Source organism: Rhinolophus sinicus, chromosome 17 (assembly GCF_057876585.1).
Source record: "Rhinolophus sinicus isolate RSI-liver-muscle chromosome 17, RSI-T2T, whole genome shotgun sequence".
NCBI lineage: Eukaryota > Metazoa > Chordata > Mammalia > Chiroptera > Rhinolophidae > Rhinolophus > Rhinolophus sinicus.
The window spans coordinates 15,278,961-15,293,383 of NC_142517.1; the positions used below are offsets into that span (position 1 = coordinate 15,278,961).

General features: G+C 36.0%; 1 long non-coding RNA gene across 2 annotated transcripts in view; it reads right to left on the reverse strand.

The window, feature by feature from the left end:
- Positions 1–14,423, reverse strand: part of LOC141570173 (uncharacterized) — a 403,207-nt gene that overhangs the window by 181,864 nt on the left and 206,920 nt on the right. Inside the window, exon 4 of one of the 2 annotated variants that reach the window (XR_012494126.2) lies at positions 1,186–1,334. The exons of the other annotated variant lie outside the window; for it this stretch is intronic. This is a non-coding gene — a long non-coding RNA (uncharacterized LOC141570173). Of the gene's footprint in view, positions 1–1,185; positions 1,335–14,423 lie in introns of those variants that run through there. 2 annotated transcript variants of the gene reach the window in all.

Genomic DNA, 14,423 nt, shown 5'->3' on the forward strand with positions numbered 1-14,423 from the left:
AAACAATATTTTAGCTCTCTGGATTTTAAAATATAATTTGGATAAGCCCAAATTGATTTTGAGCAGGCTCTCTAAGTTTGGATATTTTATACAATAAAATATGATGTTTGATTGCACTTTTAAATTTCACCTTAGCTTTGAGGAAAGGAAGATTAGTTTGCATAGAAGTGTAACTAAGTTTACAAGTTGTTTTTTACCGAAATGTACTAATAATGCTATGGTGGCTTATCATGTTTAAGAAGCAATATTATAATATTAAGTATGTCACCATTGTAAAGTGTCTTTAAGGTTTCTCATGTCTATATCTACAAATTCTTGCAATGTCAAAAAATTAATGTATCAGCAAATACATTTTAGGAAAGCATGCTGAGAAGCATAACACTCTACCAAGTGAATCTTTTATAGTTTCTTTCATAAATTGTCCTAACTGTATAATTGGAACAAGTCCTGGTGCTCTTGAATAAATGAGATTTTTAATCCCAACAGTATGGCGAAAGGCCCAGAATCTGAAAAATACCCCATTATGCTTTATCACAAAATTGTTCTACTCTGACGGTGCCACTATGGAGAAATAGGTTATTAATTCTTCTCAGAATAAGATTACAACTACTGAGAAGACATGTGATATGAACTGTTATATCACTATTGTAACTCTCTCTAAACACTTTAAGATTTTTCATATTACAAATGAAATATTTGTTGGTAAAATATGCCGTTGGTTCATAAAATCATTTATATCAACTGCAGTTTAAGAAAGTAGCTCATTATTAGAAAGGTCATAAGTAATTTTTACTCAATACAGTATTGATTTGAGAACAAATAAGCAGGAAATTGGTTCTTTCCAAAGAAAGAGTTTGTTCCTTCTAAAAGAAAAAGAAAAAAAAAGTAAAGACAATATAATTGAGACAACATCTTTTTAGCTTAAGGAGAATTTTTTACAAACAACAATTATGCTGATATGAAGATGTCCTAAGCAACTATCTCTTATCTGTTTTTTATTTATTTATTTTAAAACAAATGATATTAGGTCGGGAGGGGACTGAAGTCTTTATACATATTTTCAGCAACGTACAAAGAAACAAACAATCAAAAATTAACCAAAAACTGACATAGTCTAGAGCTATCCTAGAATATTCCAGAACTTATGAGAAGCATTCAGTGTTCCTGAGCAGGCTTCTTACCTCCTCACTTCTCCCAGTAATCTTAGCTCCTGTGACTAGCAGAGTAAATATGAAGAGAAAGTTGAATAGGATTCCAAGGATCTTAGTAAGATTCTTGAATTCAGAATGTCCAGGGCATCCTCAGTAGCATAGTTTACTCTGGTCAAGCTGGACCTTAAACAAACAAGAACGTGTGATCATTTTATACGTAAGGCCTGCCCCCAAATTCCCCATTCTCTTCTCAAACCTTTTCCACATCCTCCCTATCATTAGCAAAACTACTTGTACACTCCTATAAATTGGAAAAACTTATTTTTTTCTGATATTCCATGCTGTAGATCACTATTAATTAATTAATTTGTGATGCAGACATTTCCAACTCTAATTTTGAACCCAAACAACGCTTTAAAGATTTTATGTTAAGTTTTGTTCATAAGCTGGGAAAATTGGATTTCTATGATAAGACAATGAAACGATGTAGATTTTTTTAAAATGTCAGATATGATAGTCTAAGGAAATTCCCTGGGAATAAAGGAATAAACAAGCCCTATTATGGAGGAATTATTTCATAGAGGTTCCTGTTTAGGGGTGACATAGAGAAGGAAATGGGATTATAACTTCAAATATTTTTAAATCTGGAGCGTAATCCAATCTACTTCCCATGATGTTAATATTATCCCTCCAATGCTTAGTGTCCCTCATCTTTTACTCCTAATTAAATCTTCCCTTCTCTTTCTTTCTTTTTCTTTCTTTCTTTCTTTCTTTCTTTCTTTCTTTCTTTCTTTCTTTCTTTCTTTCTTTCTTTCTTTCTCTCTCTCTCTCTCTCTCTCTCTCTCTCTCTCTCTCTCTCTCCCTCCCTCCCTCCCTCCCTCCCTCCCTCCCTCCCTCCCTCCCTCCCTCCCTCTCTCCCTACCTCCTTTTTCTCTCTTAACTCTTCAGCAGCTCACTCATTAGTTTACAACAACCTATTTCCAAAAGCCTCCTCACTGGCGTGAGCCCACCTACCTTATGTTATATGGCAGCACGTGCAGCACTGCTCATAACCCAGCTCCCTGGTGTTTCCTGGAACTCAGTAGTAGACATTTCTTTAAGCTATGTTTTTAATTATCTTACTTTGGTCAGTGTGGAAGGGAAACAACCATTGCATTGATTGTGTACTCTATAAATATGATACTATAGCCAAAATGGTGACCTCACACTAGCCATCATTCATCTCAAAATATTTCAATTCCTGGTGTTATTTCACTTTTATGTTCGAGCAAGATAAAGCCATTGAGAAACACGCACACACACACCATGAGTATCTCTTATTGAATAAAAAGGACAATGAGAAACAAACCTTTGCTTAATTAAGACTGGTGAAGAGCACATCCTACTTCTAACTCAGGAGCTTGAAGGATGGTTCAAAAAGAGGCCGATATATTGCCACAGCACGAGGCACCACCAGTTTGCAAATGACGTTGTTCTGTCCAAATGACAGACTGAGACCTAATTCTATTCTGTGGGATGGGGTATTTGGCAGAAACCAATCAACCTTACCACAGTCTTAAATGAGCTATTAACATTTTTCCACCCGTTATGTTCTTTTTAATGGGCAAACCTACAAACCATGAGAATGTCCTGGAACCAAAATTGGGCAATTTTAGTTTGGGGAAAATGAGCATTCGGCACCACTGATCCTTACTTTGTTCACTGCAAATGGTAAACCAGCCCTTTTTCCATTTTTAAGAGCTTGTTTTGAGGATTCTGTTTTATTTGTCAACGTGCATAGGTTTGAAAGGACTGAGATAAACCCTTCCTCCCTTGTCTGTATTACTTCACAAATATAAAGGCCATCCCACAGCAGGTCCAGATCTGGCCTAGAAGACTGAACAGCACATAATCTTGTCACTCAGGTAACAATATTTGTTCTTTTACACTCAGGAAGCCGTTCTATCTATGTAGCCATCTGCATGTGGGAGGTTCAACATCCCAGTCATGCCAAATTCACTTTGAAAGTGAGGTTGGTGTCATAAGCTAAGTCATTGATTCCCCACCCCTATCTACTACAAAGAAGCATTTAATTAGTTTGAGAAATTCTGCATGGCAAATCTTACTTCACAGCCCAGAATATTCACCATACACATTAGTGTAAATTTAGACATTTGGGCAGACTGTTAATTGTCTTCCAATATCCATTTTTCCTCTTTCTCATTGTAATTACAGAATCCTCTGTCCCCACTGAGCTTTTGTGAGAGCCTTTCACCCCCATTGCACCAGCCAGCAACTACAATTCCCAGCCTCCCTTGCATCTGGTTGTTGTCACATGACTAATGGGATGTGAGGGAAAGGGATGTCTGCTCCTTCTGAGTTACTCTTTTAAAAAGGAGGCTGCTGCCTTTCACTTCAATTTCCCCTTCCCTGAAGTCAAGAAGGAGATAATTAAGCAGCTAATCTAGACTCAAAGATCAAATCCAGAGCCTCGTACCTCCCCTGGATACTCTGCCCAACTCTGAACCAAATATGAGAGAGAAATGCATTCATATCTTGTCCAAGCCACTACAGTTTTGCAGGTTAGCCAGCTATATATCACTGAGTTGTAAAGAAACCTGTGTAACTACTAATAACCTGATGCAATAAAAATTTATGATGATAGAACTGGAAGTTCTAGTGAAAAGCCAGTGCTCCAACAACATGGTGATTTATGGAATGAAGAACAAAATAACTTAAGTTATAGCTTAGAACTTGTATATTTCCAAATATATGCTAAGGTTATCATTCAATTTTATGGTTTATTCTATCCTGTTTTTCAATGGGCATTTTGTTTTGGTTGTTTTCCTTTACCCATTTTAGTTTAACTGATATATGTAATGTGATGAGTAGTATGTTGGTTATAAAGCGTAACAAAATAATGAACATTTCATCCAAGCTAACAACCAGAACTTGCATCTACTTAAGGGTTTCTGATCATCCAATGCCTCTCCTACCAGCCTAGGTGTGCTCAGGATTCCACATTTTATGAAAATGAATCAAGAGCATTGTTAGTATCACTTGTAAATCACACAAAGAGCTATGATTCAGATCTCAGGGTTAGTTCTGAACCTTTAAACATTGGAAACCTTGCTCTGTAAAGCATTATATTCCTTCCCTGCATATCTGCTACAAAGTTTATATGAGATAATGAAGGCGAAAGCCACTACTTAGAACGTGACACATCATATGACATGTGGCTATTGATTGGAAAAGAAGAGAACCAGAGGAAAGACAGAGGAATACAGATGGAAAAGAAGCCAAGTGTTGCAGCACAGCCAGAGCAGAGGGAATGCTGAGTCAAGTAACCAGGGTTGTGGCCCGAATGCCGCTCTCTAAGAAGCTGACTGGTGGATGCGGGGCGGGTGAGACAGATTATATTATTCTGTAATCTATTAATCAGCTAAAATATGATGTCATTTCATACCTCAGTGCATATAAAATGCTTAGATCATGCCAGGCACATAGTCAGCATTATTTGTTTGCTAATACGGCTATATTTTGGCAAAGATGTAGAAAAGCTCCTCTGACATACATGCAAGTTATTTCTTTAGCTAATGTAAAGTCATCCCTTTGTTTGCACAGAGTCATTAGGATTTAATCCACTCGAATGTTCTTACATTGTAGTAACTTACTAACTGACTAAGTTAAAATAATGGGATCAGGGTTACTTATGTTTATCAGCTTTGTTGATATATCCCAATGACGATGAACGAGACAAACACATAGCAGATGCTCAACAATATTTGCTGAAGAAATGTTGAAAAATCAAAAATTTCAAGAAGGTTTTCTTATTAGAAGCATCCAAGTTGCCCTCTGGCTCTAGAATAACAAACAATAGTCAGGAAGACAGTGGATTTCTAAATAAATTATTTTGAGTCAGACACTGTTGAATTTGACTAATGCTTCCAAAATCTGGTTGCTGAATAGAATTATTTGAAGGAAATTTTAAAATACAGATTCCTGGGCTCTAGACAAGAGAATCTCAATCAGTAGATTGATGTTTTTGTTTGTTTTACTAAATTGAGGTCAAATTATACCTGCAATTTAAAAACCTACTGTACAGGTTAAATCATAAGCAATTGTTTGTTAAAATATCAATTTCACAAGCATACTTTTTCATGAATAAATAATACTCCACTGAGTAAATATACCATACTTTACATTACTTTTTATTTTCATTGAACAGTTAGGTTGCTTGCATTCTTTCTATCACCATAATATATTTAAAAGTTAATTTCTGTATTTAGAAGTGTATTTGTTGACAAGGGGTAAGTAGAGTTTTTTGAAACATATGTTGTTGTTGTTTTTCCTTGGTTTGCTTTTTCCTGAGTGTTTTTCCAGGTTTGTTTATCAATATCTTCCTCCTCACTTGTAAACTATCCAAGAAACTGTCAAGATGTGGGCCTGATCTCTCTCCAGCACAATGCAGTAGAACGGACGTGCCCATACTAAAGAGACTAGTGGAACAAGGTATAAGCCTCCATTTCATAGGGTAAGTATCCTTTAGCTTCTCTATAAAATGCCAGCAAATCCTGTTCTGGTTTTGTTTTCCAAATGTCTCACATTTTTCTACTCTTTTCCAAAAGACGATGGTTACCCAAATTTAGGGCCTCAACCTCATACTTAGAGCATTGAGGGCAATAATTCTTTATCATAGTCTTGACTGGTCTCTAGGTTTCAAATTTCTACTCCAGATGATCCATCCTGCTGCTAATGTAAAATTTTCAAAAAGGCAAAACAATGACTCTCATTCAAACATAAAATGAACAAACATCAAAATGAGGGAATTAATGACTAAGGAAATCAGTAAGATGCTAAACATAGTTCAAGAAAGAACAATATGTAGTTCTAGTTCAAAAAAGAACGGAATGCATGTATACACACATATAAAAGCATATATGTACATATATAAATATATATGTGTGTATATAAAATCAAGAACGCTAAACTAAAGTTACTAGTAAATGCAAAACTGGTTAATATCCTATAAAACAATAAAATGCCATGTTTGGGCTCATCTTTTCTACAGAGCAGAAATCAATTTTATTAAAATTTATTTACATCACCATCGGTTTTCTACAACCTAACTTCTATCCATATTGAGTTACAATATAAATTAGTCAATAGAAAAAATAACCAATGTGCACATGTCTATACAACCACATAAACCCAGCATTTCACTGAAAAAACACCCAGTAATTGCTTCTGCATCAAGTCACTTTTAATTACTTTTTATTACTGTTTCAGTGTTTATAATATAGTCTATATCAAGCCCCTACTCCCACATCCAAATTAATCATTCCAGAATATACTCTCCGCTCAATATAGTCAATGTTTGCCATTTCCTGCACACTCTACTCTTTCCGCCCTACTCAAACTTCCTTCAAAATAATTCAACCAACCTGTGAGACAGGTAGTTGGCACACAATAGTGAGGGGATGTATTTTCTACCATAATGAAGTTTACAGTCTAAAATAACATTTCTCTTTTTCTCTATGAACTAGTCATCTTTCAGTACTCATAGAATTCTCTCTCCTCCTGAGAGATGCCTTCTCCAATTGTGAAAGCCCACACCAACAACCCCCTTTAGTGTGTCATGTGGGCTTTGAATTTCTGATTGGTTTACAAAATCATTTAGGACAAAGACTCTGCTTTAGCCTTTTATTTGGAGTAACTTCTACAACATCTATTACCTTTTGGTTTAAAATTGATCATTGTTACTTAAGATGCAAGAATTGTGTGGAGAACTCACTGACTTCTCCAGTCTCCATGTCTGAGAGTTTCTGGAGCACTTTGGCGATCAAATTTTCTTGATGTAGCTAATCGAGTTTATCCCAATTTATGATTCCAAAAGCTTTGATTTCAGAGTGATAACTGAAATGTAAATATACATTAAAATGAGCATAATATACAAGTGCTGATCTATAAAAACATCTGTACCATGAACCAAATCACTTACAAAACGCCAAAGGAGAAAAATTTCTGGAAGGGGTGTAGAGGTGGTTACAATCCTAGTGTTTGATAAAGAGACCAGTATTTCCTTAATTCCTTAATTTATTAAAAGCTTCCCACCTGTCACGCAGGGTGTCATGAGGGGTCTCTGGTCCTGCTCCCCACATAAGAACGCAGGATGTGGCTAGGCCAAAAAGGAACACCCACGGAGTCATAGGTAGGGGAGTCATATCACCATAGTCTCACTGGAGGCTGGATTCACACAACGTGCGACCTGCTGTCCGCTTTTCTGCCAACCAACCGACTCGACTCTCCTCAACTCCCTCTCCACTTCTCTGCAATCCGCAACCCACACTCCCCCGTGCTAACTGCAATCCACGCTTGCTAGCTCAGCCACCATCTTCTTGCTAGCCCCCATTTTCTGCCAGCATAGCCATGGCAGTTATATTAGTGGCCAATGGCTCACTGGTTATAGCTGACGGCCAACTAGCCACAGCTGATGGCCATCCAATCACAGTTGATGGCCATTTACTACCTGAGCCAGGCACCTGTCTATGTGAGGCCGACAGCCTGGAAACTGCTCTCTGGGGCTCTGTCCCCACACCACCGTAGTAGCAATCTCATTCTCTTTTTCTAAGAATGAATAGGTAAAAGTCATGCATCTCTATCAGGGTATATATTTCAAAAAGAGAGTAAGAGAAAGTATTTCTCTTCCATAAGGTTAAAATATTACCACATTTAATATGCTAATATTTCCATAAGGTTAAAATATTAGCCTAAAGCAATTTTAAGTCCTTGACTATATTATTATGGGTCTCCACTTGTAACAGTCACAGAAAAGTACCTCATAAACCAGATCCTGAATGGTCCAAATATTTTCAAATAGAAATAGAAGACATGATCTAAATGCACAAATAACAATCTACCATTGTAATTTTGTGCTGATACTTGTAACATCTTGTTAATAACTCCTGAAAAGAAACATGGTGTCAGTTGTGGTAAGGAAGCTAGTTTTTAAAATGAAAACCTCTTTCTCTGTTGTGAAAGTGTTATATGAGGCATGTGCATCCAATTACCTTCGTGAAGAAGCACAGTACCAAGTTTAGGTAGAGTCAAATTGCTTGCCTCTTCAGTTAAAGGGAGATGATTAGGGATAAAATAACAGCAAATTTTCACTTGGGACTGAATGGATTCAATAATCATTTAACGACTGCATTAGAATAAGGAAAAGCTTCATTTCCATCTGTCCTCTGTCAATCAAGTTGACTAAACATCATAAAGGCTGAGTCACAAAGGCTTACAGGCAACATAGAGCACATACTCAATTTTGTTTTAAATTATCTTGCTCTCGTCTCAAACTCTCTTTCTCCCCCTCCTTGTCCCTATTGTGAGAATTGGAAAATAAATTCAGACAAATACAACTTGAAGTAATGAAAACTAAAATTATTGCATTTTCTGCTATTTACTGTGAAATTACAGAAATCCACACTAGTGGCACTTTAGCATTTCCTATGAAAATAAAGCACCAATACTTTGGAGTAAGTTTTTGAAAGTAAAATAAAATTACAGCTGTTAAAATCAGTTTCTGAAACCAAAGACTTGGTGACTGACAAACACAAGTGACCAAAGCATTAAGAGATTTAACACCAAGAAGAAAAATACAAAGGCTACTATTTTTCTGTAGCAGTGAAACAGCAAGAACCTGGATCAAAAAAAGAAAAACAGCATGGACTTGGAAAACATATCATACTAGAAAACAAAATATGATTTTAACAGAATTAATGTAAAAAGTATTATCAGGAGTCAGTAGTAGGCTGTTTTTACTGAATTTACCCCACATAGAGAAGTAATTGTTTCAAATTTGATATTAACACATTTGTCCTGGCATCATGAATAGAAAAAAAATGTCTATGTAACTATTAAAAATTTAATATACACTATATATGTTGCAGTTGGTAAGGCAAAAGCATGGTTCTATATTCCATCACGATCAATGTCTTCTTAAGGTACACATAAAGCACAAATTAACAAGTTTTCGTGCCCAGTGATATTCATACAATTTCAGGAATGTTTATTTCTTCATATGGCTACTTACCAGTTGCATGCCTGACCATAAGTAATTTAAAGTATTTAAACACTCTTCTTGTCTACTTAAAAGAATCGCAGAATAGGTGACCAGGAAACATCTTCTTAAAAGAACCCAGATAATTCTAATGTCTGTGATCTAAGATCATTACTTTAAGAAAAAGTGCTTTAAAGAATTATCACCTCATGAAAGGTGGTATTAATCTTCTGTTAAAATTCATTTTGTCATGTAACCATAACGACCTTCAAGTGTAATTGAAGGAACAGTGACATAGGTTATCTAAAAGAGTAGATAACATAAGTATTGATCATTGGCTTTCCAACGCATTATTCACTTTCCTAATTTTGCCTAATACAATTTTAAAGTGAAGAGATGTTCCTAGCCACATTCTAGGTAGGTTATGAGGAAAAAAAAAAACAGCCCAATGATATGCTGAATCATTGAGAAGTGATCAAATGATGGTTCTCCATCTAAGCTTTTGAAATGTGGTAGATTACTATTAATATTATAAAATATGGGAGTAAAGCTCTTGGCCTCACTATACCAATGCTGGATGATGCCATATTGAGTGGAATTTTCTAAATGTAGAAAGATTCAAAATGACAGACACCAGAGGGAAAAACAAACAATCTCATAACTGACTAAAACCTCAGCCAGCTATGATACTCGATCCACTCTCCAAACACAAGAATGAAACAAACAAATAAAAGCACAAAAATACAGATTAGACATGGATGAGCAAATGCTTGGTGCACATGACAATGCTTCAGAAGAACCATTGTTGGTCACACACGCACATTTATCTATCATCAAAATCATGAATTTCCAAATACAGCTCCAAGACCAGTAGCTTTAGTGTACAGTGGAAACTATTCATTGTTTAATTTTCAAGCAAGTGTTTTCTTCCATTCGAACTTCTTCTAAACCCTAAATTGACACTGCTCATGTATCTTTAAAAGAATCAGAATTTTAAAGAAGTAATGCATAAAACTGTAAGACCAGTTCATTAAATGTGCATCTCTCATGTTGATTTTTAATCTTAGCTCTCTTCTCCCCTCATTGGGCACACACCACTCTCATTAACATTCAAGAAGTTGCATACATGCATTAAGGAAAAGAAAGTTCTTCAGAATAATGAGGCCAGAAGTATATGACAACACCATCACTTCTTCCTCTTGCTTTGTACTTACATTCATACCACTCTGCTACCCCCCAGATAAGCCTTCTCAGCGTTATTTTCTAATACAGAAATATAAAGTCATTCTTTGTTATTTTATAACCATTGCTACTATAATTTTACAGAAAGTAGCAATGGAATGTGTGTTTTTGTAATGAGAGGAACAGTGTAAATGATTTTCTTCAACATCTGCCTACTTCCATGACTGAAAATTTATTGAATTCTGCCTATGAATTTGCTACCGGCTATTAAAGAGCTCACAGAAGAAGGTCCCTGCTGTATTTATGCTTACAACTGAAAGCAACAAAGCAGATGACAAAATAAGCATAATAACCTGCATTTATATAGGGTTTATGATGAACAAATTGCTTTCCCAGGCCTACGTCAGTCAATGCTCCAAACTACCTTAAAAGACAAGCAATATGACATCATTACCCCAATATCATATATGGACTAGCTAAAATTTATTGTGTTTAAGTCACTAAGGGTCACAGAGTCAGGAGAGTCGCAGCTGGGGCTATGCTCACATGTATTGTCTCCTACACCAGTGCTCTTTCCACACACCGAGCTATGTGACTTTTGGTATTTGCTTAGACATTATCCCCTAGGTGGAAAGATTAGACTGCTGTCACTGTGAGAGAAACAATAAAAGACTTATAATATTGGCATAGTTTTCTGACAGTTAATGGAGTTGCGTTGAGCCTTATAGATGGGGGCAGGGATAGATAAAAAGAGAAAAACCTGTTTTGAGCATGACCTAAGGAAAAGCAGAAATAAAGAGCAGAATGGCAAAAAGAGAGCAAAGCAGAGACTAGATTTCCTTGAACGAATGGGAAAGGGAGGGCAAACCTCTGGAGATGATGCTGCATGACATAAAGTCAGGAGGAATGGTTTAGAGAGGATGATGTTTGCTCTTTATACACTGTGAGGCCAGGCACTTTGGAGTTCTCGTTGCAGGTGTGGCTGGGATATTTAAGTTAAGAGGAAAACCGTGGCTCAGAGGAAAAAGTTACCAAATCCTCTTTATATCTGAACTGAATCCAAACTGCTTTGAGGCAGACACTGAGGAATACAACTTGGCTATGGAGAAGGAACAAAATGGTGAATACTAGATCTAAAGCGAAAGAATGGAGTGGCAAACTAGGGAAGGAGAACGTGAATCAATAAAGAATGGAAGATCTTACCCTTTAAAGCATGAACACTAAGATGAACAGTACAATTTATCCCCCGAATTAGGAAAATGGTGGAAATAAAGCAAGAAATTTAGCGTTTCCTGAACTCCAACGATTCAGATGATTAGGATTTAAGTCACTGAAGATAAAAGCGCACAGAAGGTAGTTGACTCACATTAATTAAAGGAAGGTATAGTTAAGGATAGTACATTCTGGCTTATATGATAATGAATTTCTGCCTTTTTTAAACAGTATCAACCGGGACACTATAAGCCGCCTTACTTTAATGGATGCATTCCGACTAGCTGATGTTTAATAACGATTTACTGAAACATCCTCAGGTGCTTAAAACAGCAACTATGTCTAAATTCTGATGGGAATAATAGTTCACTTTCAAAACCAGATAGGATGCTTGTTCTACCTTTCCTCCTGGTTTGCTCTTTCTTTCAAGCTTATAATAGAGGGGAAGAAATATTGAAATGAGTTTCATATTCTCTTAATTATGTGGGTCTTCAGGTCAGGAAGAACCGATGAAGCAGCTGTGCTGATTGAACTAAGCGTGGATATGCTCACGTAACTGACTTAAGATTACTAGAGCAGAACCCTAGCTCATTTCTATATCTTTAACTTAATTGGATGTGAATTTTATATTATGCAAGGAAAATAGTTTTAAAACAGTCATAATTTGGCTAAACCTTTCTATTTCACATTTCAAGTCATTAGGACCATCTTTAAATGAAGTTTCTAATTATTTCAGATTCTTCCTAAGCACAAAATATGCTAATTATTGGAGTTATGCAGATTGTAGTTTTATTTGGTGTCCAATGAACCTTCTAGGTTCCGAAGACATCTCTTTAGCACATTCAACAAAAAAAGTTTAGAACCACTTAACAAAACTGTTAATACTATTAAACCAGAACAAATTTGAGTGTTTTCTTTTCAAATTTTATATTATTATAATATATGCTATCGATTTTAAAGCAATATTTTCATAGGCCTAAATTTCTCCTAGTACATAAATTAGGTATCTATATAAGTACCATTAATGCTGTTTTTAGTTCACAGATCAGGAAAGGATGACTTTCTAAAAAATATTTGCCAACGTTTCTTCCTATTTATGGCATGATCTAGGAATAGCAAATGGATGCCTTTGCTGATATTTTGAATCTACTTGGCTATGGTAACAGAAAACACTATTCTGACCTCCATAGTGATACGGTTAATGTTCACAGCTATTAAATTTATTTTCCTACTGAATCATGTGTATCTCTGCTCCATTTGTAATGCAAAATGAAGTTTTCCCAGTGCCTCATTAATTTAAATCATCAGTCAAATGTGCTTATAAGAACTAAGTAAAGAAATATAATTTGCATCCTGACATGAGCTTCACTGGGCTTTTCTATCCTAAGGGGGGATAGATCCAGCTTTATCATTAATGTTTTAAAATATGAAGGTCTTACAATTTCATGCTACCATTGTGGTGGTTTTTGAAATTGTTTGAAATGGTTTTCATTTATGCCATTTTTAATATGTAGCAATAATAGAGCTGCCAGTGGCCTCTTTTAAACTGAGGGAGAAAAGCTATAGTCCTCAGAGATTTAAGCAAAATAGGCTTGCGTGGATAGCTGCACACTCACACAGGTAATTGTCTAACGGAATGTGGCTCGGTGCTTGGGCACTTGGAATAGTTCTCTCCATAGGGACTCAGGGGAATAACATTCCATCATCCTCTGATCACCCGATTGTGACAGTGTGAATGTTCTTATGACATTTGCTGGTCAACAGGAGTACTGAAACAGCAAAACAATGATATCAACAACAGTGTAAGATAGCCAAGCTTCCTGGGCTTTTGAGTCTTACAATGGAAGTTCCAACAGACGTGCAGCAGTTGTGAAGTCAGTAATTATTGAGGGTGTTTTCTAGATGGAGTTTGCTGCAGGCTTAAAAGCCCCTACCTTGAGAACATTAGGTTGAAGAAAGGTCTAAAATGGAGGCTTATGGGACCTAGTGAGGATGGTGTGGGATGCTAATAGCTACCACAGGACATGGAGACCTCACTGGTCTCATTCTTGAATATACTTTCCAAAAAAAAAAAAAAAAGTGTCTTTCTACTCTCACAACTAGAACTGGGCCAGCAGCCCTTATTTCAAAAGTCAGTGATGATTCCATGATCTATACAGCTGGGGTTTTGGCAGTTTTCCAACCTGCTAAATTGGAAAAGTCACATCAGATTTTGAAGTGGTATCCACATAGGTGAGGTTCCTGTTTTCCTAATTTCTATGAATAGTTTTTCCATACAATCTTGAGAGAGCTGAGAATTATTTTCTGGATATTTCATGCTGGAAATGATGTCATCCAATCTAAGGTAGGGCTACTTGGAACTGTTATGAGATAATTACTTAAACAAATGTGGTTAATTATCGTAATTTTTATAGAACTGGTAATTTGGTACCAAAAAAAAAAAACAAAGCAGGAGTGAAAAAGTCTTGACACCGGTTTTATAGTGTTTACAATCTTGGTTTGTTGTTGGCAATCACATAAATACTATTTATCCTCAGCAATATCTAAATATTCACGTATTTTTAAATGTAGCAAAAAGAGCAGAATACAGCATGGCAGGAAATAGGATGGGAGTGAAAAAGAAAGAAGCAAAATCCTGACATGTTCAGGCATTTTCAAATGCTGTTTTCTCTGTCCATGAAACAAACACCCCAACTTATTTTAATAGACAAAAGTTTTATAATATCCTTTTTTAAACTTCCTGCAATTCTTAGTCCTCATAAGGTCTATACCTTAAGAACAAGGAATGCCTAAGGATCTTAGTGATTTTGTAGAATCCCTCCAATCCTTTTCATGTGTGTGTA